This window comes from Equus asinus, chromosome 24 (assembly GCF_041296235.1).
Source record: "Equus asinus isolate D_3611 breed Donkey chromosome 24, EquAss-T2T_v2, whole genome shotgun sequence".
In the NCBI taxonomy this organism is placed as follows: domain Eukaryota; kingdom Metazoa; phylum Chordata; class Mammalia; order Perissodactyla; family Equidae; genus Equus; species Equus asinus.
Genome location: NC_091813.1, coordinates 55,903,930 through 55,931,390, shown reverse-complemented (window position 1 = coordinate 55,931,390; position 27,461 = coordinate 55,903,930). Strand labels below are relative to the sequence as shown.

The 27,461-nt window shown below is 38.4% G+C and overlaps 1 protein-coding gene across 3 annotated transcripts in view; it reads right to left on the bottom strand.

Annotated features, from left to right (window-relative positions):
- The window catches only part of PKIB (cAMP-dependent protein kinase inhibitor beta), a 105,494-nt gene that overhangs the window by 59,878 nt on the left and 18,155 nt on the right, over nucleotides 1-27,461 (bottom strand). For all 3 annotated transcript variants that reach the window (XM_044757434.2, XM_070496610.1, XM_070496611.1), the window contains exon 2: nucleotides 15,796-15,893. The gene's annotated coding sequence lies outside the window, so the exon portion shown is untranslated. The remainder of the gene's footprint in view (nucleotides 1-15,795; nucleotides 15,894-27,461) is intronic.

The window sequence follows — 27,461 nt, the reverse complement described above, 5'->3', positions numbered from 1 at the left end:
ATTTTTACGTTCAGGAAATGGACGGGGGCAGCAAGGAAAATACATTTTGTTAAGTGCCTATCCTGTACTATGCACTTTTCACACACACACCTTATTCCAACATAATGCTCTGAATTATCTGCATTTTCTTTATGAGGAAACCAAGGTTTAGAAAATTTAACTAACGTCTTACACTTAGGAAGATAAGGTAAAATAAGGAAAGACCAGGAGAGGCAGCAGAAGGAGTTTGGCTGGCCTCACGCCCCAAGATTATCTGTTCTAAAATAAAACAGAAGTGACGTCCTGCTGATCATAAATGGAGATGTGAAAAGCACTCCATGAAGAGGGAGCTGCTGACTATTGCCAGGAAGCCCTCAACACCAATTCTTTTTTTTTCTTCAAACAATCTTTTCAAGTTGTATTAAATAGGATGCCGGGAGTTCAATATGGAAGAAAAAGTCCATGTTTTGGAATCAGACTCCTCCTTCTCCCAATCTCCCTTCTCCCATCTGTTCGAATTGTAAAGCATCGATTAAGCTGCCCTAGACATTTCCCACAAAAATCTTTCTCCCAGCCATAGATTGCACCTGAAATCCTGTCAAAGCAATTTATGTCTTGCCACTTGGCCACCAGAACATACACAAGAGAAGAGAATGGCCGAACATACACCATTATTCCAAGTAAACAAGTCACGTGAGCTTGGCTGAAGGTGATAGTCACCTGGAAAAAGCAATCCAGGAAGACCTGTCATCTTGTTTTGTGATTAACAACCAAATGTTCACTCAGGAACGTGCCCCTTTCCCCTAGCAGAGATAACATTTTAGTCACACGTCAACCTAACTTCTTTTTTTTGAAGTACATTCTAAACAAGATACTGAGAAAGCTCAGATATCCAAGGACCAGCCTTCTGGGATTTACAGAATCTAGAATTCTTAGCTAAATAAAACTAAATTCTAAACCTCTTAGCAAAATCAGATCAATAGGTAAATATTGTCAATTTAAAGACGCTGATAGCCATAGACCATAGATAAGATGATTTTCTGGAGGATGAAAAGAAAAAAAAACTGTTGAGAAAAAGTCACTACGGCTAATTCTCTTTGCAAAGAAAAACCAACCACATTATGGTACCAAAAAGCATATTGTAGCTGCAATACTTCATTCTATTTTTGTAGGAAAAATAAATGACCCAAAAGCAAACTATTAGCTAGAACTTTTTCAAGAAACCAAGTTTGAGAGCCTGTGCTTGAGTAATTGGCTGCAGTCTTTGTGGACACATCATTTACATCTGCCTACAAGTGTGTGACGGCTATGAGTTATCAAGAACAAAACTGAACAATCAGAAAGGTCAGTTTTATGTGTTAACTTGACTAGGCTATAGTCCCCAGTTATTCAATCAAACACCAATCTGGTGATGTTGTAAAGGAATTTTGTAGATGTGATTAACATCCATAATCAATTGCTTTAAGTGAACGAGATTATCCTCAATAATCTGGGCATGCCTTACTTGAAAGAACAGAACAGTAGTTTCCCTGACAAAGAAGTAGTTCCACCTGTACACTGCAGCTTCAGTTGCTGCCAGAGAGTTCCCAGCCTGCCAACCTGCCCTGTGGATTTTGGACTTGCCTAGCCAGCCTCTATAATCACATAAACCATACTTATATAATCTCTCTCTTGGCCAGTTGCTCCAAACTGCAATGCAGAAAAGAGTAAAAAAAAGGATGAGCTCATGGTTTGAGATTTCCAGTTCAAGCTCTGCATAAATGACCTGAAAGCTTCTGTGTCTACCCAGAAGGAAACACTTATCTCCTGTGGCTGTAGGGTTGAGATTTTAAACCCAGAATCCCATCCTCTAAATTGCTGAATTACAACACAAATTGAATTCCCAACCTTGCAGAACATCTTCTGTTCAAGTGAGGGCATCGATTGGGAAGGAATGGGATCTTGAAAATTGGAATGGAGACATCTGGGGAATCCTAATGAAGCTGAGGATATCAAACTCTTAAATTCTGTGAGTCATCTTTGCCAGTAGAAGCCACCCTTCCACCCCTGTCTGAGGAAGTTAACCCCTGCTTTTCTGGAAGAACCTGTAATAGTCTCCTGAGGTACAGGTCTTGCAAGACACTGTTGATTCTCCTCAGGACCTACCCGTCACCCGTCTTTGCTTCTAGACTTATGTTCCAGCAGGTTCAAAAGGGTGAGGTACAAAGCTTGGCCCATGAAGAAGTGTGCTACACATAAAAAGAAATGTCTGATTTTTCCAGTTGATATGGATAGAAATCTAGGGAATATGTGTGTGGATGGATATTAATGATATTGGATAATTGTGGAAGGAACATATAGTTGGATCAGAATGAATTTATGATATGAGCTTCTTAAGCAGAGATTCTGGACTCAAAGGGCTAGAAAGAGGTCTAACATTTTGGTTGGTTGGTTGAAAAATGGACCAACATTATATGAAATCAAAATGCCACAACAAATTGCTTTGGTATACTGTGGAATAAATGTTAAGGTGGCTTTATCATGTAAAACCTGTTCTTTGGACTCCTGAAGGATCCAAAGGACACACCTTTACTATGATTATGAGAAATACATTTGTGAGGGGAGTCCCAGCATCCTTGAAGAAGTCTTAGGTCACTCTTCTCTATAGGTCAGAAATTACAGTGAGAATTGCTGCCGCTGAACTGGAATCTCCAAATACAATGGGAAAAATTGGGTGCCAGGGCAACAGGGCCAAGTGGCAGCACTTAATCACCAAAGAAAATGTAGATGTGGTTACCATAGTGGACCGCACAGCCAAAGCAGTAATCAGAATAGTCTGACTTGCAGAGAGAGACCTGTGGTGTTGGCTAGCTGACCATGGTGTCTCTAGGAAATAAATAAAGGACGGTCTAGTAAATTCTTACATGATCTGTATAAACATAAGAATTCTAGGGCTGATATACAGAAGTATATCTAGAATAATCAAAACAGCGTCACTACCTCTCAATTAATTCCTAGTCTTGACCTAGTTTACAGACCCAGAGCCCTTTGAATGAAGGGGAGGTTAACTCCCATTGAGAACCTGCTATACTGCCTCAAATTTCATACTGTTGATCTTTCTCCCAGCCTTCTCCTATGAAAGCCAGTGGCAGACAGAGATGCTGCTTGGAGAATTGGCAGCCCCTATAGGTAAATCAGAACGCAAACTCTGAGGCTTTTGGAACAAAGCCCTACCTTCTTCTGCAGATATCTACTCTACTTTTGAGATACAACTTTTGGCTCACTACTGGGCCTTAGTAGAAAATGAATGCCCAATCATGGGGACCAAATTACCATGAAAGCTGAGCTGCACATCGTGAACTGATTGCTGTCTGACCACCAAGCCATAAAGCTGGGCATGCACAGAAGCTCTCCAATACCAACTGGAGGAGGTCTATACAAGATTGGGCTCAAGCAGGCCCTGGAGGCCCTAAGTAAATTACATGGGGAAGTGGCCCAAATGCCCATGGCCCCTACTCTTGCTACATTACCTACTCTCTACCAGTCCATACTTAATGCCTCATGGGAGTTCCCAAAACTAGCTGACTGAGGAAGAGAAAACTTGGGTCTGGCTTACAGATGGTTCTGGATGATATGAAGGTGTCATTTGAAAGCAGACAGTTGTTACACTACAGCCCCTTTCTAATAAATCTCTGAAGGACAACGATGAAGGGAAATCCTCCCAGGGGTCAGAACTTTGAACAGTGCTGAAAGGTGCTCACATTGCTTGGGAGGAAAAATAGCCGAAGGTACAAAAGTGTACTGATTCATAGACTGTGACCAATGGTTTGACTGGATGGTCAGTAATTTGCAAAAGAAAATGATTGGAAAGTGGTGACAAAGAAATCTGGGGAAGAGGCATGTGGATAGACTCCTCTGAATGGGTAAGAACGAGGAGATACTTGTGTTCCATGTGAATACTCACCAAAGGGCGACCTCAGCAGAGGAGTATTTTGATAACCAAATAGATAGGATGACCTATTTTGTGGATACTGTGTCTCTTTTAACAGCCCCTGGTGTCAGTGCCCAATGGGCTCATGAACAGCAGCCATGATGGCAAAGGTAAAGATTATACAAAGGCTCAGCAACATGGAGTTGCCCTCACTAAGGCCTACCTGGCTACAGCCACTACTGAGTGCCCAATCAGCTAACAGCAGACACAACACTGAGTTCCTGATATGGCACCATTCCCCAGGATCATCAGCCAGCTCTCTGGTGGCAGTTTGATTATACTGGACTGCTTCCACCAGAGAAGGAGTGGTGCTTTACTCTTACTCCAATAGACGCTCTTGATATAGAGATGCTGTCCTTGCATGCAATACTTCTTCCAAAACTATCATATGTGGATTTACAGAATGCCTTACCCACCATCATGGTATTCCATACAGCATTATTTCTGATCAAGAAGTTCACTTCGCAGCAAATGAAGTCCAACAATGCTCATTCACTGCTATTACCATGTTCATCGTCTTGAAGCAGATGGCATGATGGAACAGTGGGATGGCCTTTGAAGATGCAGTTACAGTGCTTGTGAGGTGGCAGTACTTGACGGGGCTCTGGCAATATCCTCCAAGAGGCTATATATACTCTAAATCAGCATCCAATATATGACATTCTGTCTCCCCAGATAGGATTCATGGGTCCAGGAATCAAGGGGTATAAATGGGGGTGGCACCACTCACTATTATCCCTAGCAAAATTTTGCCTCCCATCCCTGTGATCCTATGCTTTGCTGGTTGAGGGGTCGTAGTTTCAAAGGAAAGAGTGCTTCCACCAGGAGACACAACAATTCCATTGAACTGAGAGTAAAGACTGATACCAGGCACTTTAGGCTCCCCAGGCCTCTGAGTCAATAGGAAATGATGGGAGTTTCTATATTGCCTGGGGTGATTACCAAGTGGCAATTGGGCTGTACTACACAATGGAGGGTCGGGAATACAGGAGATCCCTTAGGGCGTCTCTTATTACTGCCATTGAAAACCACAGTTCAATTCACAAGTCAATAAAACCCACAAAACAACTGCTAATGGCTCAGACCCTTTGGGAATGAAGGTTTGGGTCACCCCACCAGGCAAAGAGTAATAAACAGCTGATGTACCTGCTTGAGAGCAAAGGGAATATGGAATATATGGAATGGGTAGTGGAAGAAGGGAGTTGTAAATACCAGCTATGACCATGTGACCAATTCCAGAAATGAGGACTCTAAGATATGAGTATTACTTATTTGTTATAATGTTTGTGTGTGTATGTTTGTATCAAATATATTTGCTTTGTTCCCTCTCATGTGCTTATCATCTAACATAAGATATATTAATAATAGCTGACTTTACATCGCTGTATTTTAAGTTACATGAGGAGAAGAGTGAACACCCAATGACCTTGCATCCTCTTCTGGGGAAGGGATAGCATGCTTTCAATTACACACTGGATGGCTGTATCATGTCAGGTGGAAGTATGACTTTGTTGTTGTCTTGATCTTGAGATTAAGTCTGATGTGAGGAAATGGGTATGGGTGCTAAGTCGACAAGAAGTGGACTGTGATGGTCAAGTTTATGCATCAACTTGGCTAGGCTGTGGTCCCCACTTGTTCAATCAAACACTGATGTAAACGCTGCTGTGAAGGAATTTTGTAGATGTGATTAACATCTACAATAAATTGATTTAAGTAAAGGAGATGATTCTCAATAATCTGGGTGGGCCTGATCCAATCATCCGAAAGACCTTCAGAGCAGAACTGTGCTTTCCTTGAGGAAGAAGAAAGCCAGTATGGACTGCAGCATTAGTTCTGCCCCAGAGCTTCCAGTCTGCCCTTCCTGCCCTAAAATTTCAGACTCTTCTAGCCAGCATCCACAAATACTTAAGCTGATCCTTTGCAATAAGTGTTTTAATATATATCTTCTACTGGTTCTGTTCTATGGTGGAACCCTGACTAATACAATTATGTTCAAATTATGAGGGCATATAAGAGTGGGACATATTAAAGTGATTTCCACTAAAAAATTTCCATTAAAAAAAAGGGAAGGTTGATTATCCATTGCGATTCTCAAAGGTATACCAGAAATACAGCATTTCTATGAAGATAGTGGAAAGAGATATGAAACTAAAACACAGTCTGGTAAATAACTTGCCCCAAATCTACAAAGAAGGTCAGAATTTTAAACTAGATTTCTGACAGCCAAGTTTATCCTGATCCTAATTACTTGAATTAACTCATTTGATAAATGAATGCGTAGTTTTCTAGACAATATTCACCATTATGAAGAAAGTCTATTAGAAAGAATCATGAGTTTTCTTCTACTGAAAACAGTACTTGGAGAAACAATGATGAAGCTTTGGAATTTCATAAGAACCAAGTAAAATCTAAAAAAGATAAGTAAACATCAGCCTAAGATTTAATTCAAAATGCAAGGAATGGGAATGCTTGAATTTTGTTTCATTTGAGGGTTTCTTTTCTTTAACCACAAATATGTCAGAGGCATAAAATCTAGATCAGGAGCAGAAAGCTGTTAAAAGCTAAGACACAAGCGAAAGAGCCAGTGCCCAATTTTCTCTCTTAGTCCTTGGAGGTGGAGGCCCCAGTTTGATGCAGAGCATTCCCAAGTAGCAAAACTAGGTCTGACATTCCCCTAAACAATGATAGCCAGAGAAAAGGCCAGTTAACACCATGTCATTATAAGGAAATTAATTCAGCAACTTACATGCCATTTTCTCCTCCGTTTCAAACAAGCTCAGCCAGAAAAAAACACTTACTTGCTAATCCTCTCATTTTATCTTTTCTTCTCTGATACATGACCTCCTCCTTAGGATAAATCCAAGAAGCGTAGGGAATAATAATATCTCTATATTGTATGCTTCACTTAACCTAGGCTCCATGTGGCCAGTTTCAACTGCATGGGATTTAGTCTGATCTGAAGGTTATTGCAAGCTTTACAAAATGACAAGGCTGATTACATCAAAGGTGCCTTCTAGCAATAAACTCAGTAGCAATAAAGTAAAGCATAGTTTAGTAATTAACACGCTTGAGTTTCTCAATTTTCAAAAGACAGTCACATGAGTCTATACTAAGGACTATGAAAGCTAGCATCTATAAAGATCTGCCTGGCTCTCTACTCTAGTCTCCCTCCAGATCACACATCCCCCAAAACTAAGGGTGTTACAAGTTCCCTTTAACCTGTGGCCCCACATAAGAGTCTCTGCTTTAATGCCCTGGATAGTACTCTACTGTCTCCAAAATGGGCCTCTGCACTAGCCTATCCAGCTTTCCTAGGGCCTGAATGTGAGGCAGTCCCAGCCCCAACCCTGGAGCCCCACTATCTGTGATCAGATCTCTGTTTATCTGCCTGGATATCACCTACTGCCAGACTCTATGTCACCATGGCCCGCCCACCCACTGGGACACCATCTGCTGCATCTTGCTGGTCTTCCCAGACTCCGACCTCCTGCCTCTCAGGACAGCCTCCTGTTGACATCATCATTCTCTCCAGGTGATAAGCCCACCAGCTTGGCCGGACTTTCTCCCATCAGCTGAAATGAGTTCCAATTTCAATGGCTGCTTCCGCCCTGGTGGGTGTGTCCTGTCTTTAAAAACCAAACGAATCCATCCCTCTACCACCAAGTTCTGATTCTGACATTAAACTGCTCTACGCCCTACAAAATATTTCAATTTAACAGGTTTCAAGCTTAATTAAAAGAGACTGTGAATTGCTTCACAAAGAGTTATGGGTGTGCGATATGCTTAAAAAGATAAAAGTCGTGTACCAACCTGTACTAAAGAAACCTGATAGACAGTGGAATATTTTCACTGACACCACAGAGGTGAAAAGCAATAATCAAATTCAGTTTTCCAAAGAGCCTGCCATCCAACCGCACATTTATAATGACATAAATTGAAAAAAGTAAGTGACGATAACCCTTTAGAAGGTACATAAAATGTCTACACAATACAAAAACAAGTTCCAACCCCAGGTAGAGAGGTTGTCACTCTATACAACTATGATATGGATATTTTGCCCCAATTTTAAGACAATTCTTTAGTTATGCATAGGGCCTTAATTTAAAACAAGTGACAAAAATATCGTCAATGTTAGACCATATAGCCACTAATACTCTGCATAGAAACACTGTTTTCACCAGCATAAGTTTAATAAGTTAAAGGTGTTCAAAACAAAGGTAAGAAACAGGAGCTTGAAAGTGGAAATTCACTTAATAGCAATCAGACCCAATGAAATTCAATCACATTAAAAATTTATTAAACAAATAGTCATATAGGCATTATTCAAAGTGCTTCACAAATATCAATTGATTTAATCTTCTTAATAACTTTATAAGATAGGTACTATTTTCAGTTCCATTTTACAAGTAAGAAACCTGAGACAGAGAGATTACGTAATTTACCTGAAGACAAATAGCTAATAAATGGCACAAGAGGGACTCAAATGTGCCCTCAATGATTTGCTCCACTGTGCTGTGCTGCGAATGCAGGGTATCTCTGAATGACTAAGACTCATGCAGTGGCAAAGCAAGGTACGAAATAGAGATTTGACTTCTAACATTCCACCAAATCTTTTGTTTCATTCAAATGTTCACCTAGTGTCAGAAAGACTATGGAAATCCCAGACGGTGGGCTAGCAAATTGCCATAAGCAAAACAGCCAAAGAAATATTATAAAGTACTGTTGAAATTACAACATGATGTGGTGTGATTAAGTTATGATATGCATTTACTGAAAACAGACTCCACAAACTAACATACAGAATAATTTTAAGTGAAGTGGCTCATTTTGGGTAGCCCTCTAGCATCAGCTCACAAAGTTGAGCCATGTCCCACATAACAAACAAGTAACGTATAACCAAAACCCAAACTAAACCAAAGAAGAGTCTTCACAGATAGGCAACATGGATATGACTTTGAGAGACACTGTCCTTCCAGCCACCCTGCAGCAGCCGTGCCCACACATACGGAACCGTTATACACTGAAGACTAATAATAATCAGGGCCGACGCCATGGCTGAGCACTTAAGTTCCCTTGCTCCACTTCGGTGGCCCAGGGTTTCACTGGTTCGGATCCTGGGCACGGACCTACACACCACTCATCAGGCCATGCTGAGGCAGCATCCCACATAGCACAACCGGAAGGATCTACAACTAGAATATACAGCTATGTATTGGGGAGCTTTGGGGAGAAGAAGAAGAAGAAAAAAGCTCAGGTGCCAATATTTAAAAAATAATAATAATCAGCAGCAGCAGCTAAAATATTCATGACATCTTCCAGCAATCTGAAGATACATCATCTGAGACAAACAATAATCAGCTCATGCGCAGCTTTTGGACAATGATTTCATTTTTTCAACAGTTATGTCCTTGACCTTTTAGGGCTGTGTTTAAAAGCAACCATAAGTTCCTACATTTCCCTACCAATGGATTTTTATTTTTTATGACTATAGTTAAAATTTCTTTGCTATTTACAAGGCAGGATAATAGGCTGACAATCAAAATACTGTCTGTTCTCAAGCATCTGTAAATTAGGACTTTATAGGCTGGATTTATGTGTAAAATAATCAAATTAGCACACTTTTAATAAGAACATAATTAGGTGCAACTTGATACTTAACACACGATAAATCTTCACTTTCAATATATCACCTAACTTTCCAGCATGTAGTCAAGAATACTGGTTTTGTTTATCTTGTAAATGTATAAAACATCTTGGGAAAACAACTTTGAAACAAGTAAAATTTAAAAACCATTTGCAAGACTTTTAATCTCAGGAGTTGCATTAGTTTAGAAGTTTAAAATAAAAATGAAATGATGAATCATTTGTCCTAACTCCATGTACTATAAATGATATAATTGCAATACCACCTTACACCCGAGACTGGGCCTGGTTCAGGGAAACTGCAGACCTGAGTTGCAACTGAAAACCCTTAGTTAATTAGCGAGTCAGTTCTCTGTCTCCGGTACAATCTTGGCACACCCAAACCTTGCAGAAACAGACACGTCCCATTTCTTAACTGGCCACCTGTTAACAAGACAAGTACAGGGTAAAACGAAGCTGACGAGTAACTGGAAAAGAGATGACTTCTGATCACCAGTGAAACGTGATTTACCTGGCCACATTCCACTACCTATTGGGACAACTGGGACAGAGTGTTTTATCCAGGGGAAAGAGGCAACAGTTAGGTTTACCTACACAGGGAGAGAGTGATCATAAGGAAAAAATGATGGATTAAAACCATACCGTAACCAGCCATTCTGAAGCAGGACATCAGGCACTTTCCTGATGAGGTGGTCCTAAGAATCTATTATCTTACTCCTCTACATCTTTTTAAACATAAGTAGCATGATGAAAAGAACAAAAGACTAGAAAGCTTTCTGTATCTTCCTTATGCAATTGTTTGATTTTGAGGTTTGGGCTGGGTATTTCAAGGACTGCCATTAACCAGCTGTGTAACCCAGAAAATCATTTCACCCCAACCCAGCCTTGTTTTCTTCATATGCAGGTTAATCCTCCATTGTGGTTGGCCTGGGAAAGTCCTAGTTTATTTACATTTTCCTGACTTCCCCTCTGGCTCTGCTTTTGTCATTTTCAAAAATTCCCAGTGTTGATAATATATAAAGACATAAATCGGAAAAAAATATTTTCTCCTAACTCTTCCAGCAATAACATCCTGTCATCCATGGGCCCAATTTAGGAGTAGTGAAGGCCACTAGATGTAAACAGCAAATGTCTTATCAAGGAAAACACAAATTCCACCAGAGAGAACAGAGCTAGAACTATATATAACTCCATAGATCGCAAAAACATAGTGCTGTGAAAAGCAGTGTGTGACATTATTTTCATAAATTTTGAAAACACAAACCAGGGCTAAATATTGGAATGGTTGCATAAATACATGGGTAAAAGTACAAAATGGATTGGAACAATACACACTAATTCATAGATGCTTCCGAAAGGAGACAACTAATTGTGGCACTTTATTTCTTTAAAGAAGAAGACTTTAAGCAAATATTATCAAACAAAATGTGTCAATTCTGTGAGGTTGGAATTGATTTTATTCTTTGTTCTTCTCTGCATTGTTTAAAGGTCTGAATGTATAAATTACCTAGTCGAAAACAGCATATGGACTACGGAAACGCAGAGAAGATGGAGCTAATCAAAGATAGGCCTGGAAAAGTAAGCATAGAGTATTGAAATAGCTCGTTTATTTAGCTGGTAAGCATAACTCCCAGTCAACCACAGTCTGTTGAGTTGATATTACAGGCAACCAGCAATTGCTGTATTGGCTCATGTTGGCGTAACCTGGCTATAGAACAACCATCTGAGGTCCTTTTGGCCTTCTTAATGGTTAATTCAAGTTATTCGACGGTTGATACCAGCAACATGACTGAAACAGAGGAACTGATTGCAACACAGATACTGAGTTACAACCAAAGCCCCGACAACTTTAAAACTCATCTAACACGCACCGTACAGGTTGTAACGCATTGCCCAAGACCCTTTTGCCATGACAAAAAGAGGTTGACAATATAGGTCGCTTAGTATAATTCAAAGAGCTAGAGACTAAGCTAAAAAAGGAATCTTTGCAGGATCTAAGGACAGACAAATAATAAGCAAATGCTAACAAAAGGAACAACTGGCCCCATGTGTTTTGTAATGTCAAAGATGTTTACTATTTCTCACTGCACATTTCAGAAAGATTTTGTTTTTACAAATCTCCGGATAGGGAGAGAGGGACTTTCTACACTAATGGGCATCATTTTAACTTTCCGGATTGTTTAAGGCATTATCCCAAGGTAAGACTGTATGTCCCCATAATAACAGTACCATTTCTTGAGTGTCTGTTATAGGCTGAACACTTTAAATTAGTTCATTTACACTCATTATTTTATTCCATTCTTACCCCAGTCCTGTGAGACATATACAATTACTATGTCCATGTCTCCAATGTAGGAACTAAGGCTCAGAGATAAGAAATTTGGCCAAAGTCTAAGAGTTAAGTGCAAAGCTGGTGGGCCTGACTCCAAAGCGGCCTCGGAGTCCCTTACTGCACTGTCTTCAGGGAAGCCCTTTCCACATCAGTGACCTCAATAACAGATCCTGGAACTTTTGTCCTCAAAGACGAGTTAACTACCAACCCTTCATCCCCAGCCCCTCGCCATCCCGTATATGAATCCTTTGTGCTATATTCCTTCCTAGTGGTAAGAAGCTTCTGGAACCATCTCGGTTACCAGAATTAGCTTGTTATAATTTCAGCCAGCCATTCCTTTGATTAAAAGAAAAATGTGTCTTCCTCTGATTCCCATCTGCTCACCCTCCTCAATCACACAGAACAGATGACATTCCTCACGTGGTTGAAGAAAGTGAGCACATCCTCCCTAGGACCTCCTCAAAGTACTGACCATCAGCCACTTGTAATATACGCTCTTTTGGGTCTCCTCATAATCCACTAGTCAGTTTTTCTCCAATCAGCATTTCCATTCTGGCAGTTCACAAACCCTGGGGAATTGCAAAGTGTCTTCAGCTCTGTGTCCTCAGTGCCCACAACAGTGCCTGGCACAGGGTAAATGACTGAATGAAGGAATGAGAAAATGAGTTTTGCAAATCCTATGAACATTAAATAACACTTGTTTTGATCAGTCGTAATTAGGCTAAACTGTCAATGACCACCCCCACTCTCGTATACATTCCCTTTTCTCTCCTTTACAAAGGTGTCTGTTCTGCTCTTAGGATTGTTGGTTGTTTTATTTGCTTTGTTGCCCGTTTTCCCCTCCAGAATTCAAGATTTACAAATAGCTTTTTAACAGTCTTCAAAAGTGACAGCCTGGCTAGCATGAAAATTAACAAGACTTATTTCTTTATCTTAGAGTTGTGCTTGTTTGATTTTGTGACTCTTATTTAACACAAAATGGCTAAGCCTAACTTTTGCTTTTATTACTCATAAGAAGAAGAAAACCTTTTTTACATTTCTTTTGGCTACTTCCAGGCCATTTTCTGAGGATGGTCAATAACACGTATGCTAAGTGTGTATCTAAGAACAAATAAAGATGCATGCTTAAACTAACATTTGTTTAGCAAAGGTATTAGAGCTCGGGTCTAAGCTGTATTTTTTTTTTTAGATTTGTATATTTCCAGGCATGTCTTATGAGCCAGCAGGATGGATCTGCCAAGGATATAACTTCATGAGGACCTAAAAGTCTTTATAAGTAGGACACGATGATGGCTGTTAGCCAACCCTAGGACCAAGACCTTTAAGCTTCCTAAGAAAAAGCCACCTATTAACAGCAAAAAATATACACATTTTAAGGAAAAAAGATATCACCTCTTTTCTAATAATTATAACCTTTGAGAAGCAGCATGTACTACTTAAGATTAAAGACTCATAAGTTAAACCACTTGAGTTCTAATTCAGCTCTACCACTTATTAGCTGTGTGACCTTGGCCAACCTACTTAGCTTCTCTGAGCCTCAGCTTCCTAATTGGTAAAATGAGAATGATAGTAGTTCATACCTCTTAGATTGTTGTGAAGATTAAATGAATTAATATTTATAAAGTATTTAGAACCGATTCTAGCATATATTATAAGAACTTTAAAAATGTTAGTCATTGTTTAAATTTACTGCATTGGCTAAAATTTATAGAACAATGCTAACTATAGGTGATGCAATTGGGCATGTAGCAAGTCTCTAATGTTTGTCTGTTTTCTTGAAATTGTTTTTTCACAATTTAATAACATCTCTCTATTCCTAAATTACTATGTTGTACTTATCTGTGTTTTCTTAAAAGACGTATAGCTGCATTTTATCAAATGTCATTTGGAATCTATTAGGAAGTAAAAAAATAGGGGTTTTATTCTTTAGTTTATTCTTTAGACTATGAAATTATTTTAACAAATTTCCCAATATTGAGCCACTTGTACATTCCTAGAATAAACACCATTTGCTATTTTATTGTTTTGTTGATTTCTACAACGTTGGATTTCCCGTATCTAACATTGCAATGAATTTTTGTGATTTTTCTTTCTTGTGCTACTTTTACTAGGTTGTTTTTTGTTTTTTTAGTATTACACTTTTTACTAAATGAGTCAGAAAAATGCTTCATCTCTTTTGTAGAGTTCATAGAGCATGGGATAATGTGTTCCTTAAAAGTGTGTATTTTCAACCACTGATTATAAATACCTGATATAAACAAGATACTTTGCTCATCTAAACAGAGTATTTTAGTTCCTGCCAAATCTTTCTATCCAAGCTGGTCAAGGACATAGGCTTAAGTATCAGATAAAATTGGGCTCAGATCCTAACTTCACCACCCTCTAGTTAAATGTGTGCACTTGGCAAGGTGCGCTTTATCACAAGGAATAACCGTACCTTCCTTATCTTCCCCACACAGAGATACCGTGAGAATTACGTCAGATTACGTTTATAAATCACTATACACTCCACCCACAATAAAGACTCCATCAATTATTTTATATGTTAGTTTTAATTTTCCTTAAAGAAAAAGTCAATGTTTATGATTTTACTTGCTATTTTTCCTTATTATGGAGATTTTAGCTGTTTATGTAGAAATATGAAGGCTTTTGATAAAATTTTTGGTGTGAAATTCCTTCATAATAAAAGGTAGATTCAATTAAGGCATATTACTCTCTGCTGACACAAGTTTAAAAGTTAAATTGAAGTAAAAATGCTCTGATAACACATGAAAATGAACCCATGGTAGGTTAAAAGGAAAGTTGTGCTGGTTTTGAGAAAACCAGGCAATGAGCCTAAACCAAATTTAATGTCTTCCACTCTTTCCTGTTCCCTTGGAGCTTTGTTCTCCTGGGAATCCGAGAGTGGGAGGAGGACGTTAGAGCCTTTGCAAGGGCTGCAGCTGACTCCATCCTCTCTGATCCACCGTCTCAACAGCAACAAGGGAGCCAGTCTCTCACTCCAGGAGGGAAAACATAGCACAACAGGATTGAAGTGGCCTCAAATACACACCCTACCATCATAACAGAAGTGTTGTGAAATATTAATAAGATTGCAACAGGAATGTAGCCTCATGTTTAAAGGACACGCAATTTGTATAGGTGAATATGAGTATATAGAGATACATACAGTATTATAGTATAGACACAGATGAGTATATACAGAGATCTATATATATTTATATTCACCTACACAAATAGATGTCTTTCATATATGTATATATCACTGTTATATATATGCATTTATACATATAAAACAAACGCTATCTATATGGATATATAGATATATATCACCAGCACAGAGAAACCTGTTTCTCAAAAAAGTATTTGAGATTTATGTCACCCAGTCAGCTTCATCAAGAAAATTTGCTTGTACGTACTGATTATAAATCTATTACTATGGTCTCTGAGAAGATTAGTATTAGAATAGTAGTAAGTTTATAAGACCTGATAGGTAACATTATGAGCTTCTCTTCTGTCTTAAAGGCTATAAATCTAAAACATTATTTTGGTGGACCAGCTGCCTCTGCTGAGAACAATTTAAATGAGCCCAGCAACAAATGTAAACATCAAACCAAGCTTGGTCGCTGTGCTGATCACTGGTCCCTGGCAGACACAGATGGAAATGTGTATCTCAAGTTCTCGACATGCATTATTTCCTTTTCATTTAACATTAATAATAGATTCTATGAAGCTCTGATTAAACTATATTGATTTGTTTTCTAAAATAAAGACCTCCCATGCTAGCTTTTCTTTGCTATCCTCTGGCTTTATAGCAACAAAGATATTTTCAGGAATAACAGCAGGATCAATGGATCAAATGTGTACCTACCTCTATGTCTTCTGCCCCGTGTGGCCTCAATAACTTGATGGTTTCCAGCTTCCCCCAGATTTCTCTTGATGGAGTGGCTTTTCAGTATCCCATGACTCCTGAAGGAAACAAAGGGGGAAAGAAGATTTATTAAGAGAAATATCTTTTGTTCTTTCTGTCTTTTGGAAAAAATAAATGATTCCTTGGACAATAACATCTAATTTAATGCCAAATACTACACAATTTTCCAATACTGTTCAATGTTATTTTTTCATTCCTCATCCTGATTTTTTTCTTTTATACTTCTCTGATTTATAGGAGGATGGAATCTCTTCTTTGAGTAAGCATCCCAATACTCCCTTATAAATGAGGAGTGTGTTTCTTTTTATTTTTTTGTTCACCGTTCAAACCCATCAATTGTATTTTGAGCAATCTTTCCTGTGTTTTGCTATAAGACTGTGTAACATGAGCAGCTAGAGGCACTCCTACTAAATAGCAACATCAATGATATAGCAATATATATATTTTTCTTCAGTTTCTCAAATTTCTATTGAAAGTAGGCTGAGTGACAGCCTTCCTCAAATGTATGATTTTAAAAGCAGTAAATCCCTGTAGCAGTTTGTCTTTGAATTCCGATACCGAGGAGCAAGGACACTGTTTCCCTCAATTATATGATATGGTGATTGCAATTCTGGAAGAGACAATGAACCCAGTAAAATCCAGCCCACATACAACGCTTCAGCATCAAGAGATAACTTGAAAATTTGCTATGAATAGGCATCCGACCCACTTGCATGGTTTTCCTGTTCATATCCTTTTAGGTATGTATATATCAAAAGCCCCCATTTTAAAACTAATAATACAAAAAACAACTTAGTTACCTTCATTTCCAAATATACTCTTGAAAGTGGTGGCTACAACTGAGCCACCCTTTCACTTGGGCAGTCTACACATTTGAGCAAACACATAGTAAACACTTAGTTGTCCTAGATGAGAAAGCCATGTTTCTTTCATATTATAGAGATCATCTGTTCCTTTTTCTGCAAAGTGTAGGGCCAGGAATGTCAAAATTCCTATGCTTGTATGAGCCGTCTAACTTTACTAGAATCATTCAGAGTGGGGGAAGAGTCCAGTGCTGTCTGCTGTTTTCTTCTCTCCTCTCTTTCTTCCTAATAAACCACCAAATTCTGTCTATTCTAGGCTCATAATGTTCCTCAGCTTACTGTTCCTTCCAGTTCATCCCCCTAGGCACCATCTAGCTCGAAGCTCCTTACTCATACCTTCCTCCATCTCATGAACTCCTACAGAGATGATGACATCTCTCACTAGTCCCTGATTCAAGGCATGTTCCTTCCAATCCATGTTCCACAGACCATTCACATCGGAACAGTAACTGAATTTTTAATTTGTATAAAACCTAAGAATTATATATGGCGGAAATATTTCACCACGATTCTCAAATAAAGTATCTTTTTCCCCACATGCCAACAACATTATGCTAGCCATATTTTAAGTTAATTTTCAAATAATTCCATTACTCTTCTCTTTTCCTTTCTTCTCACATTTCCTCATAGCTTACAAGTAATCCAGTAAAAGAAAGTCCTAAGGGCACTACAATATAGAGATGGAAGCACTGAACTTAGCCCCAGTTCCAGCTCACCCATCTATCAGCTGTTGACTCTGAGCACTCATCTCCTTTCTTATAGGTAAATGACAGAGCCTTTCTTATCACCTGGGGATGAAAATATTTATCTTGCTGATCTCTCCAGGTTGCTCTGGGAATCAAGGAAGATCACATACAATAAAATACCAATTCTGCAGCATTGTTATTACCCTCCCTGAAGAACTACAAAAGTAAAAACCGTGCTTCTCGTGCTTAACACTAGATTCAGATTGGGATCCTGGAAAGGTAGCTGTGGTCACAGTCCTTTTGGGGTTGCAATGTTGTAAAGAGTTTTGTTTTGACTTCCAAAGGGAAAAAAAGTACCAAAGGAATCATACGCTAATATATTTGAATTTCCAAGACATGCTGAATCTAAAAGGGAAAGAAAAGGCAAAGGAGCTCAAAACAGTGACAAATCTTAATTGGCTCAAACTGCCGTTTGACTAAAATAACCCAACTGTCATCTGTGGCACAAATGTTAATACCATCTCCTTGAAACCCAGCTAAGGACTCCAGATATTCCTGGACACTTTCTAATGGGAAATATATGCCTATTCTCCATCATTGTGTTGTAGCTTTTTAATTGAAGAATGTGGAACATATATAACAGGAAGAGTTTGTTTTGCTTCTAAAAAGAAAATGAAAAATATCAACCCAATATCACTTCACATACAAGCAGCAGTGTGGCCTCAGTTCAAGGAAGTTTTACTTTGAGACTAAGAAAACCAGGGGGATATATTTGAACTCATGTATCTAAACAAACCGTGAAACTGTAGAAATTAAGTATAGAATGAGAAGAGCGGAGTGGTAGGAATAAAGACCACAGCTATATTTTCTTAAAATTTGGTGAGATGAATGTTAATTAGAGTTCACAAAGTTTAAATTTTCCTGTGAAGAAAAACAACACTCAATGAAGTATAATTTTTTTCTTTGAAAATTATTGTCCCATATTAAGAAGGATCTATAATTTTGTTCATTCATTCATTCATTCACTCAGATATTCAAAAACCAATTCTTCCTGAGTTCCTCCTGCGCGTGCCTGGCCACAAGAGGCTGGCAATGAATGCCAAAAGAATTGCATGAACAGGCCGCATAAGAAACATCCTGCTTCTTCCATCTGGAATGCGCATCACCCTTCACTCTCAGGAGCAGACCCTGGACCATCTTTAAAGGCCCAACTCAAACGCTGCTTCTTTTGTAAAGCTCTTTAGAACTGCACCAGTTGGGTATTAATCATAATCCCTGCCCCTGGATCCCTTTGTTCATAACTCTCTGATGCACTCATCACCGTCTGCTTGCATTACAGCTGTGTGTGTATCAGTCTTCTCCAGCAGGCTGTGAACGTCTTGAATGGCCATGTTTTATTCATCCATCTACAGGACTTAGTGAGATATGCTGTTGGTACTCAATTAGTGATTAGTGAATGGAAAATTCATGCATCTTTACTTGCATGAGCAAAAGATATATCATAGCTTTAAAATGAAGCTTTGCAAATGTTTTACGCTCACTCTGACTCCATGCACACCTAAAAAGATGAATTTATAACTTTGTGAAAATATGGAAAACTTGTGTATTCATTTATAAAAGTGTTCACCACAAAATCAGCATCATTCTATTCAAATTCTTTTATTTACTTATTCTTAGGTTTCCCTCTAACTGACTCTTAGCCTATTCTCTTCTATTTTTTCCTACTATATATGCCTGATTTCTACAACTGCTGTAGTTTTTAAACTAACCTACTAACTAGATCTTTGGCAATTGCAACATTTTCAAGAGCTTTAATGGTTATTGTATGTGCATAAAATTGCAAATAACCTGTTTGTCAATTCATTAATTCAGCAAATATTATTGTCTACAATGTGGTAGATACCATGGAGGAAACACAGACCCTATTTCAGGGGACAAAGGGGTAAGCTAGAGTAGTTGGTAATAAATATACACAGATAAACAAAATCAAAACTGTATCTGAGTGTCACATTTATAACTTATCTGAAATTATTAATTAAAAAAATCTTTTGATTGAAACATCAATAGCTGAAGAATGAATTAAGAGGAACTGAAGAAAATAACTAAGAATCAGAGATATATTCTTGTTTCAGATTCAGCTAATAAAAACAGTTAAACATCCAGTCTAATCATCTTCTCAGTTGCAAGTCAATACCATCAACATTTGAAATAACCAAGTACAATCAGGTTTTCTAATCAAAAATGTACTGACTGCATTGTACAACTGCTTTTACATAGCAATTTGGCAAAGTTGACCAAGAGTCTTAAAAATGTTGATAAACTTTGACCCCATAATGCCACTGTGAGACTCCCCTGACCCTTCAGCTCCCAGGATAAACTCTCTTTTTACTTCGTCGTTGGCGCTGCTGCCGGGAGAAAGAGGAGATAAAGGGATTTGAACAGTTAGTAACATCTGCTCTACATCGCAAACCTTGCATTTTACACTTTGCATTTTCCTCCATTTAATCATCACAATTAATCTACCACATAGTGGACTTGCTTCAAAGCTCAGAGATGGTGAGATACGTCCCTAAGGTCACATAGCTAATAAGTCACAAAGACAGGAATCAAGATCAGCTCTGTCTGACTCTAAAGTCTGTGATAGATCCACTATGCGCCATAATGACTCACAAGATTCTTGAACTATTGACCTAGATTTTATATATAACTTTTCCTCTATATGACTTTTTTCTTATGACTAAACAGAAGTTCCTTGATGCTTATTATTTTGGTTCTTATCTCAAAGCTCTAAGAAAACAAATTTTTTTTGAGAACTGACTCAAAAACAATTTACTTATTCACTTCCTCTAATTATTCTTTTAACCATTTCCCCTTCCTTCACATCTCATACACCAAAGAAAATATACTTCACATCTCACACTGAAGAGAAACGACTTCAGTGCTAAATGCCTGCAGAATTTACCTTTCACATTCACAGAATTTGGATGGATGTAAAGAAGCTTGCTTAAAAAGGCTTCCTGCTGTAGACTATAGGCCCAAAGAATAAAATAAGAAACTAAAATAATAAATAAATAAATAAATAAATAAATAAATAAATAAAAATAAATAAATGAATAAATAAAATAAAATAAGAAAACAAATGATTGCATAGTTTTCACTCTCTTGCATTCTCATTATATTGTTTTAAGGTAAAAACAAGCTTGTTGTGAATACCAACTGGGTTCTCTTCATGAAATAACGTGGTACTTTCTGGGACCAGCCCGGTGCGCACATTCTGCTTCAGCGGTCCAGGATTCGCTGGTTCGGATCCTGGGTGCGGACATGGCACCGCTTGACATGCCATGCTGTGGTAGGCGTCCCACATATAAAGTAAAGGAAGATGGGAACGGATGTTAGCTCAGGGCCAGTCTTCCTCAGCAAAAAGAGGAGGATTGGCAGCAGATGTTAGTTCAGGGTTAATCTTCCTCAAAATATATATATATATACTGTGATGATGGAGAGCACACATTCTGAAGACAGACTTTCTGATTATAAATCTTTACTGTGCACATTTGGCCTGATCACTTACCCTTTCTGGGCAGGCCTACACTTTTCCATATGTAAAATATCCGTAATAACAGTATCTATGACATGGAGTTGTCAGGAGATTTAAATGACATGCTTATTTTAAGTCATATACAACAATGCCTGGCACATACTGTGCTTAATATACTTTCGATTTATAAATATCCTTATATAACAAAGACAAGTAGACTGCTCCTGCCGATGACACCTATGATAAAATAGTAAAAGGATCACTTTTAAAAGCTAAATAACTTTAAATAGAGCATCTTAGAAAAACATTTAAATTTTCTATTACTATTGATAGAATAGCTCAGTATACTCTAATAGAATGGCTTAGACACATTAGTGAGTGTGCATGCATGTATGCAAAACAAAAACCTGTGCGCATTCTTGAGAGAAATTTTTTTTTTTTAAAGATTTTGTTTAATTTTTTTTTCTCCCCAAAGCCCCCCGGTACATAGTTGTATATTCTTTGTTGTGGGTCCTTCTAGTTGTGGCATGTGGGACGCTGCCTCAGCGTGGTTTGATGAGCAGTGCCATGTCCGCGCCCAGGATTCGAACGAACAAAACACTGGGCTGCCTGCAGCGGAGCGTGCGAACTTAACCACTCGGCCACGGGGCCAGCCCCTTGAGAGAAATTTTTAAATTTTTAACTGTTTTTTAAAAGAATACACATCCCTCAAAGAGTACGGGTCCCAATGCCAGAAAGGAAGCTTCCCCTTTGTACCCAGAGCAAAACCCTGTCTCAGGAACCCTTTGGATCAGCAGGCAGTTACAGCCCACGGCCAGAAGTACAAAACTAGTGGGAGGGAGAGAGGTAAAAAAGATTTATATTACTTCTTTTAGCTGGCCAATGTTAATTATTTCTCATATCTAACAATGGCATCTTCCTCTTCTTCACACTTTAGGCTTAGATACAACTATGAGTTATCCCAAGATATTGAAAGAGCTGTTTCGGCCTTTAAAATCTGTGCCTGCGGGGGGCAGGCCTGGTGGCGCAGCGGTTAAGTTCCCACGTTCCCACGTTCGGATCCCTGGTGCGGACACGGCAACGCTTGGCAAGCCATGCTGTAGTAGGCGTCCCACATATAAAGTAGAGGAAGATGGGCACGGATGTTAGCTCAGGGCTAATCTTCCCTCCCCCCCCCCAAAAAAAAAAAATCTGTGTCTGGATCTTCGGGAGAAGCCATTGCTCAACACAGGCAAGGTTAAGTCCTAAAAGCAGAACTCAGCCTTCTTAGGAGAGCTGATTCATTTCCACATGTTATCAATTCTCCCAAACAGTCATTTATGGACTACGTTAAATTTTAAAAATAAAATAAGATGTAGTCCTTATGTTCTGACTTTTCTATACAGAAAGAAAACTCAAAGCAGTATCTCAAATATTAGTAGCAAGTTATTACATTGATATTGAGTCAAATATTTTGCCATTCCGGCCTACTTGGTCAGTCCACAGTTAGCTTGCTGGTTTTTCTCAAATGTAAATATTTGCTTTGGCTAAATAATGTTAATAGGGAAAGTTACATATGCCATGTGGCATGAAGAAGAATTACTTTCCATTGACCCAGAAAACTTACCTTGCAACTAAGCCTGAAGGAGAAAGAAACTGGAATGAAAGTATTTGAAATGAGAACTCTAGCTGCTACAGCTACCTGCCTTTCCTCCAAGTTCATGTTTAATTAAATTTACATCAATAATTCCATAAATTGCTTGCAAGTTCACAGAACATAAGTTATTGTCTTTGATTCTAAGGTCAAATACTTACTGCTAACAACCCTTGTCCCTCTGAGGGAGGCTTGGCCCCCGGCCAGACTGTACAGGTCCACCACTGCTGTAAAACTCCGTGGGGGATGGTGCGCCACCATGCGCCCCCTGGTTGCTCAGCAACAAGCTCTTATGACTGCTCTTCTGGGACTGCTAGGCAACAGGGCTGAGTCTGACCTAGCTGCTCCCAGCGCACTGCCTCTCAAGAGGGCCAGGTTAACAGGAGGCCAGGGGCCTTGAGTCACTAGTTACATAATCTATACACATTTCTCAGAACGCTCTCCAACTGTCGCTAAATAAAAATCAGTGTGGCTAGTTCCTACCCTGAAGGGCACCCTTGAATGTATCCTTAATTTAAACTCTATCCTTGGATCTTTAGAGAAGCTGACAGAAAACTAATGTATCAGAGCCAAAATCTGTGGCCAAAAAAGTCTATTAAAAAAAGCACGCTCACACACAGAAAGGAGGCCATTCCCTTTAAAAGCATGTTTGAAATATGACTTTCAAAGCTTTCAAAATTTCAAAGTATTTTGCTATTGAGGTATTTTCTGTTAACAGACAAAAAAGGGAAAAATATAAGAATTAAACCACATTACTCTTATGACAAGTCTGTTCCTAAAATATTTTAACACAGATTCCTTTTTAAGGATAGCAATTCCTAGGAAAGACCTTCAATTCTTATCTATAGTTAAATCCACATTTATATCTTCAGTCTCAATGTCTCCTTCTTTCTAGACTCAACTCAAACTCGATACATCTAAATCTTTCAAGATCTAGCAATAACAACACCTCCTCTGAAAGACCTGATTTTAGAATTACTTATATCCACCTTTGAGAGTCTTTATACTTGATTCATACTGCAACGGTGGCATTAGTCACAGTGTTTTAGTTATTTACCTTCTCAACATTAATCCCATGTTCTTCAAGAGCTAGGATCTTGTTTTGTTTGACCTGGTCTCCTTGATGCCTGGCATATTCCTTAGCACTAAGGAGGTGATATATCATAGTTTACTAATGATCAGAGAACAGTACTCCTAGGCAAAATTGTAAAATACACGAGGATGGGGTATGTTTAACCTCTTAATTAACCAGGGATGGGTAATAAAGTAACTTGCCGAAAACCAAATCAAAAACTTAATCTCCTATCTTCTGGGCTGGTTTTCTTCCCTCTAAACCATGATGAGTCCTCGAGGGCAAAGAAGCAGATACCTCTGCAGTGATCCAATCCACCCAGTAATGTGGTTAAAATAATCAGATGCCTGTGCCACTTTTATTATAATCATAACAACATGCAACTCAAGAGAGCTACCTGGTCACTAAAAGCTGGTCTGGAGCTGCTCTGGGAAGATAATTTCCCATTCAGATTAGCAACTCTGAAAGCAGTTTTTTCAGGAATCTTGGTCCAACGAAAGTAGGAAAGAGAGTATAAAAGAAACCAAAAAAAATGAAGGCTAAATAAAAAGCAAGAAAAAGTTATTCTCATTTTAAAACCTCCTAAATAATACCTCACAAAATAGCATTTAGTCAACATCTGTCTCCCTCAAAGCACTAATTAAAAAAATAAATACGAACAGGAGCAAACACACAAAATCTCACAAATGCAGCAGCCAAGTGTAATATCAGGATGCTGCTCAACCTAAGCTCACCACCTCGAGCGGTGGAGACACAGGCCTCTACGTTCACATACAGCAATGCTTCTGTGCTTTTTCTGTAATTTCTTAAGTTCACATATATGTTTATGCAACTCCATTGCCAAATATTTTGATATTAGTAGTAACATAACGGTCTAAATTAATCCACACAACACAAATTCTAATCAATGGAAATCTGAATTGTTAGCCTATCTGCATAATTTAAGTTTAACTGTTAGCCTGTCTGTGTAGACTCATCTAGAGAGAGATTCTTAGCCTACCACAAGCTTGTGAGTTCAATATACTGCTATGGCTATCCTTCGTACCCTTGGAAATAGTTAACTGCAGGCCGGAAGGTACTTGCAACGAACCACATGATAAATTGTGTATATCAAAGCAGTTTTCCTCAAAGCATTAATTATATATTAAAGCAAAATAGACACATGATAAAGTAGAATGCAAAATTTATACAAATTTCTAAGATGAATATGAAATTTCAAAGAAATTCTGTACTTTTCAATGGAGTGCTTCTAGTTATGCCTCCAGTTTATTGGGAGTTCTTTGGTGGAAAAGAGTGAGAAGCCCTTCGCTTGGGGAATCCATCCTGGCTTATGCTGAGGGCAGATTCCTTCCCTTTCATGTGAAAGACACATGCTGCCTTGGCTCTCGCCGACCACCACCACCAGTGAACTCAAAGAGTGCTACCCGACTTAGACACACCATTACTTTTTTACTGCAGCTTCACCTTTATAACGTCTTTTTTATTTTGAGGTATAAATCTTTCTGCAGGTGCTTCACAGGACCAGTCTAAACCCCTATACCTGTAAGACAGTCCTTCAAACAAAATAATGGTCACAACTAATGGAGGTGTCCTAGATGCCAGGAAATGTGCTGGGTAATTAACAATCATTAACCATAACACTAAAACTGCAAGTAAAGAGTATCATCTCAATGCTAAAAAAAAAAAAAAAAAAAAAAGAGAGAGAGAGAAACTAAGCGTGCAAAAGGATAAGTGACTTTTCCAAAATAACACAGCTGGTTAGGAGCAAAGCTGAGATTTAAACCCAGATCTAACTCCAAAGCTTGTGCTTGTTTCTCTCTCTTTTTTTATACATTATGTTACACCACATTTTCATGCCCTCTCTCCTGAGTATTCATTTCTTCTAGCTAAATATCTCCATTTTATGACTATTCCTTCTATCACTTCTGCAGTAACTCACCTTCCTGATCAATGTGTGTGTGTGTGTGTGTGTGTTTATTTGTAGGAGTAGAGTATCCAGAACGATTTGGCCAGGGAAGAGGAGAGGTGGGCCATCACTTCCCATGCTCTGGATAAGATACTGCTATTAACACAACTTAAAAATACACCACCTTTGTTGGACAGTCACTTGACATTACCAATTCATATTGAATTTGCCACAAACCAAAATCCTTTAGTATTCTTTTTTAACAGATTCTGCTAATAAACATTTCTTCTCTATCTGGTTTCTTCTTAAAAGTGTATACAACTCTTGTGTTTATCCACATATAAATAACCTGTCAAAATAATTTTTGACTCATAGAATATAGCACTGATTATATGATTCCCTAAAAACTTTCAAGGATGCAAATTAGCCACAAATTTAAGTCCAAAGTCTTCATGCCAGCATTTAAGATTCTTCACTACAGCCTCAACGTATCTTTCCACCCTTATCTTCTTCCAGTTCCTGAAATTCTTCACAGTTCTGTCCCATTCTTTTCTGTGTTTGTGCCTTTGTTCATGCTGTTCTCTCAGTCTGGAATGTTTTGCCCATTCATTGAAATCCCATCAGTCCTTCAAGGACCATCCATCTCAATTACTACATCCTCTATAAAGTCTTTTTGATTAATTTCAAAGTTTATCTTTCTCTTCTTTGAAACCCCACAGTACTTTTTAGTTTTCACGGCACTTATTGCCTTCTTCCTCACAAGAAGGTTGTGCATCTTGTCTTCCCTCATCTCCCTGAAACAGATGTGATTCTAAGCTTCTTATGGAAAGGATGGAGGCTCACTCATTCCTGTATGCATACCACTAAACACAAGTGCCTGAATCCAGGAGGATACTTTTTAATAGATATTTCTCTGTTTGAATTTAGTTAACTATTCATCTCAGATATGCCTGTACTGAGTTCCAAAATTCATTAAACACTTAAATAAAGGATGTCTATAATCATCCACAGAAATGAACCTGAAAATGAATGGGCACATGTAGCAATAAAATAAAGAATTATAGACTCTCGAATAATACAAGTACCTTTTCAAGGTACTGATCTCCTGATGAGGAACTGAAACCATATTATTCATACTGGTGTAATCATGTTGACAAAACACTGAAATCTCAAGAGATTAAGAGACTTCTTGAGGGTCACATGACAAATTAAAAGTTGATGGCCTCACGACAAAGCTTTTTAATTTCCAGTTTAGTGATTTTTCCCACAATTATCTCCCAAATTATGTGTCGATGTGTTTTCTTAAATGTTAGCTGTAAAAATATTTACATAACAAAGAAAGATTCCCTTCTTTCTTATTTTTATCTTCAAAATACTATTTTGTCATGCAGAATTTAAAATAAAATCTATTAATGATAACTAAAGACAGTTACATTGAACAAAATTTGTCTATACAAAGCTTACTTGTTTTGCAACTTAAACTACAAAGAATAAAGTCAAAAATAAGTGTATTAAAAATACTGCTATTCACCCTATCAAAGTTCCAACAACATTTTTCACAGAAGTAGAACAAAGAATCCTAAAATTTATATGGAACAACAAAAGACCCCGAATAGGGGCTGGCCCCGTGGCTGAGTGATTAAGTTCACGCCCTCCGCTGCAGACGGCCCAGTGTTTCGTTGGTTCGAATCCTGGGTGCAGACATAGCACTGCTCATCAAACCACGCTGAGGCAGCGTCCCACATGCCACAACTAGAAGGACCCACAACGAAGAATATACAACTATGTACCGGGGGGCTTTGGGGAGAAAAAGGAAAAAATAAAATCTTTAAAAAAAAAAAAAAAAGACCCCGAATAGCCAAAGGATTCCTGAGAAAAAAGAACAAAGCTGGAGGTATCACACTCCCTGAT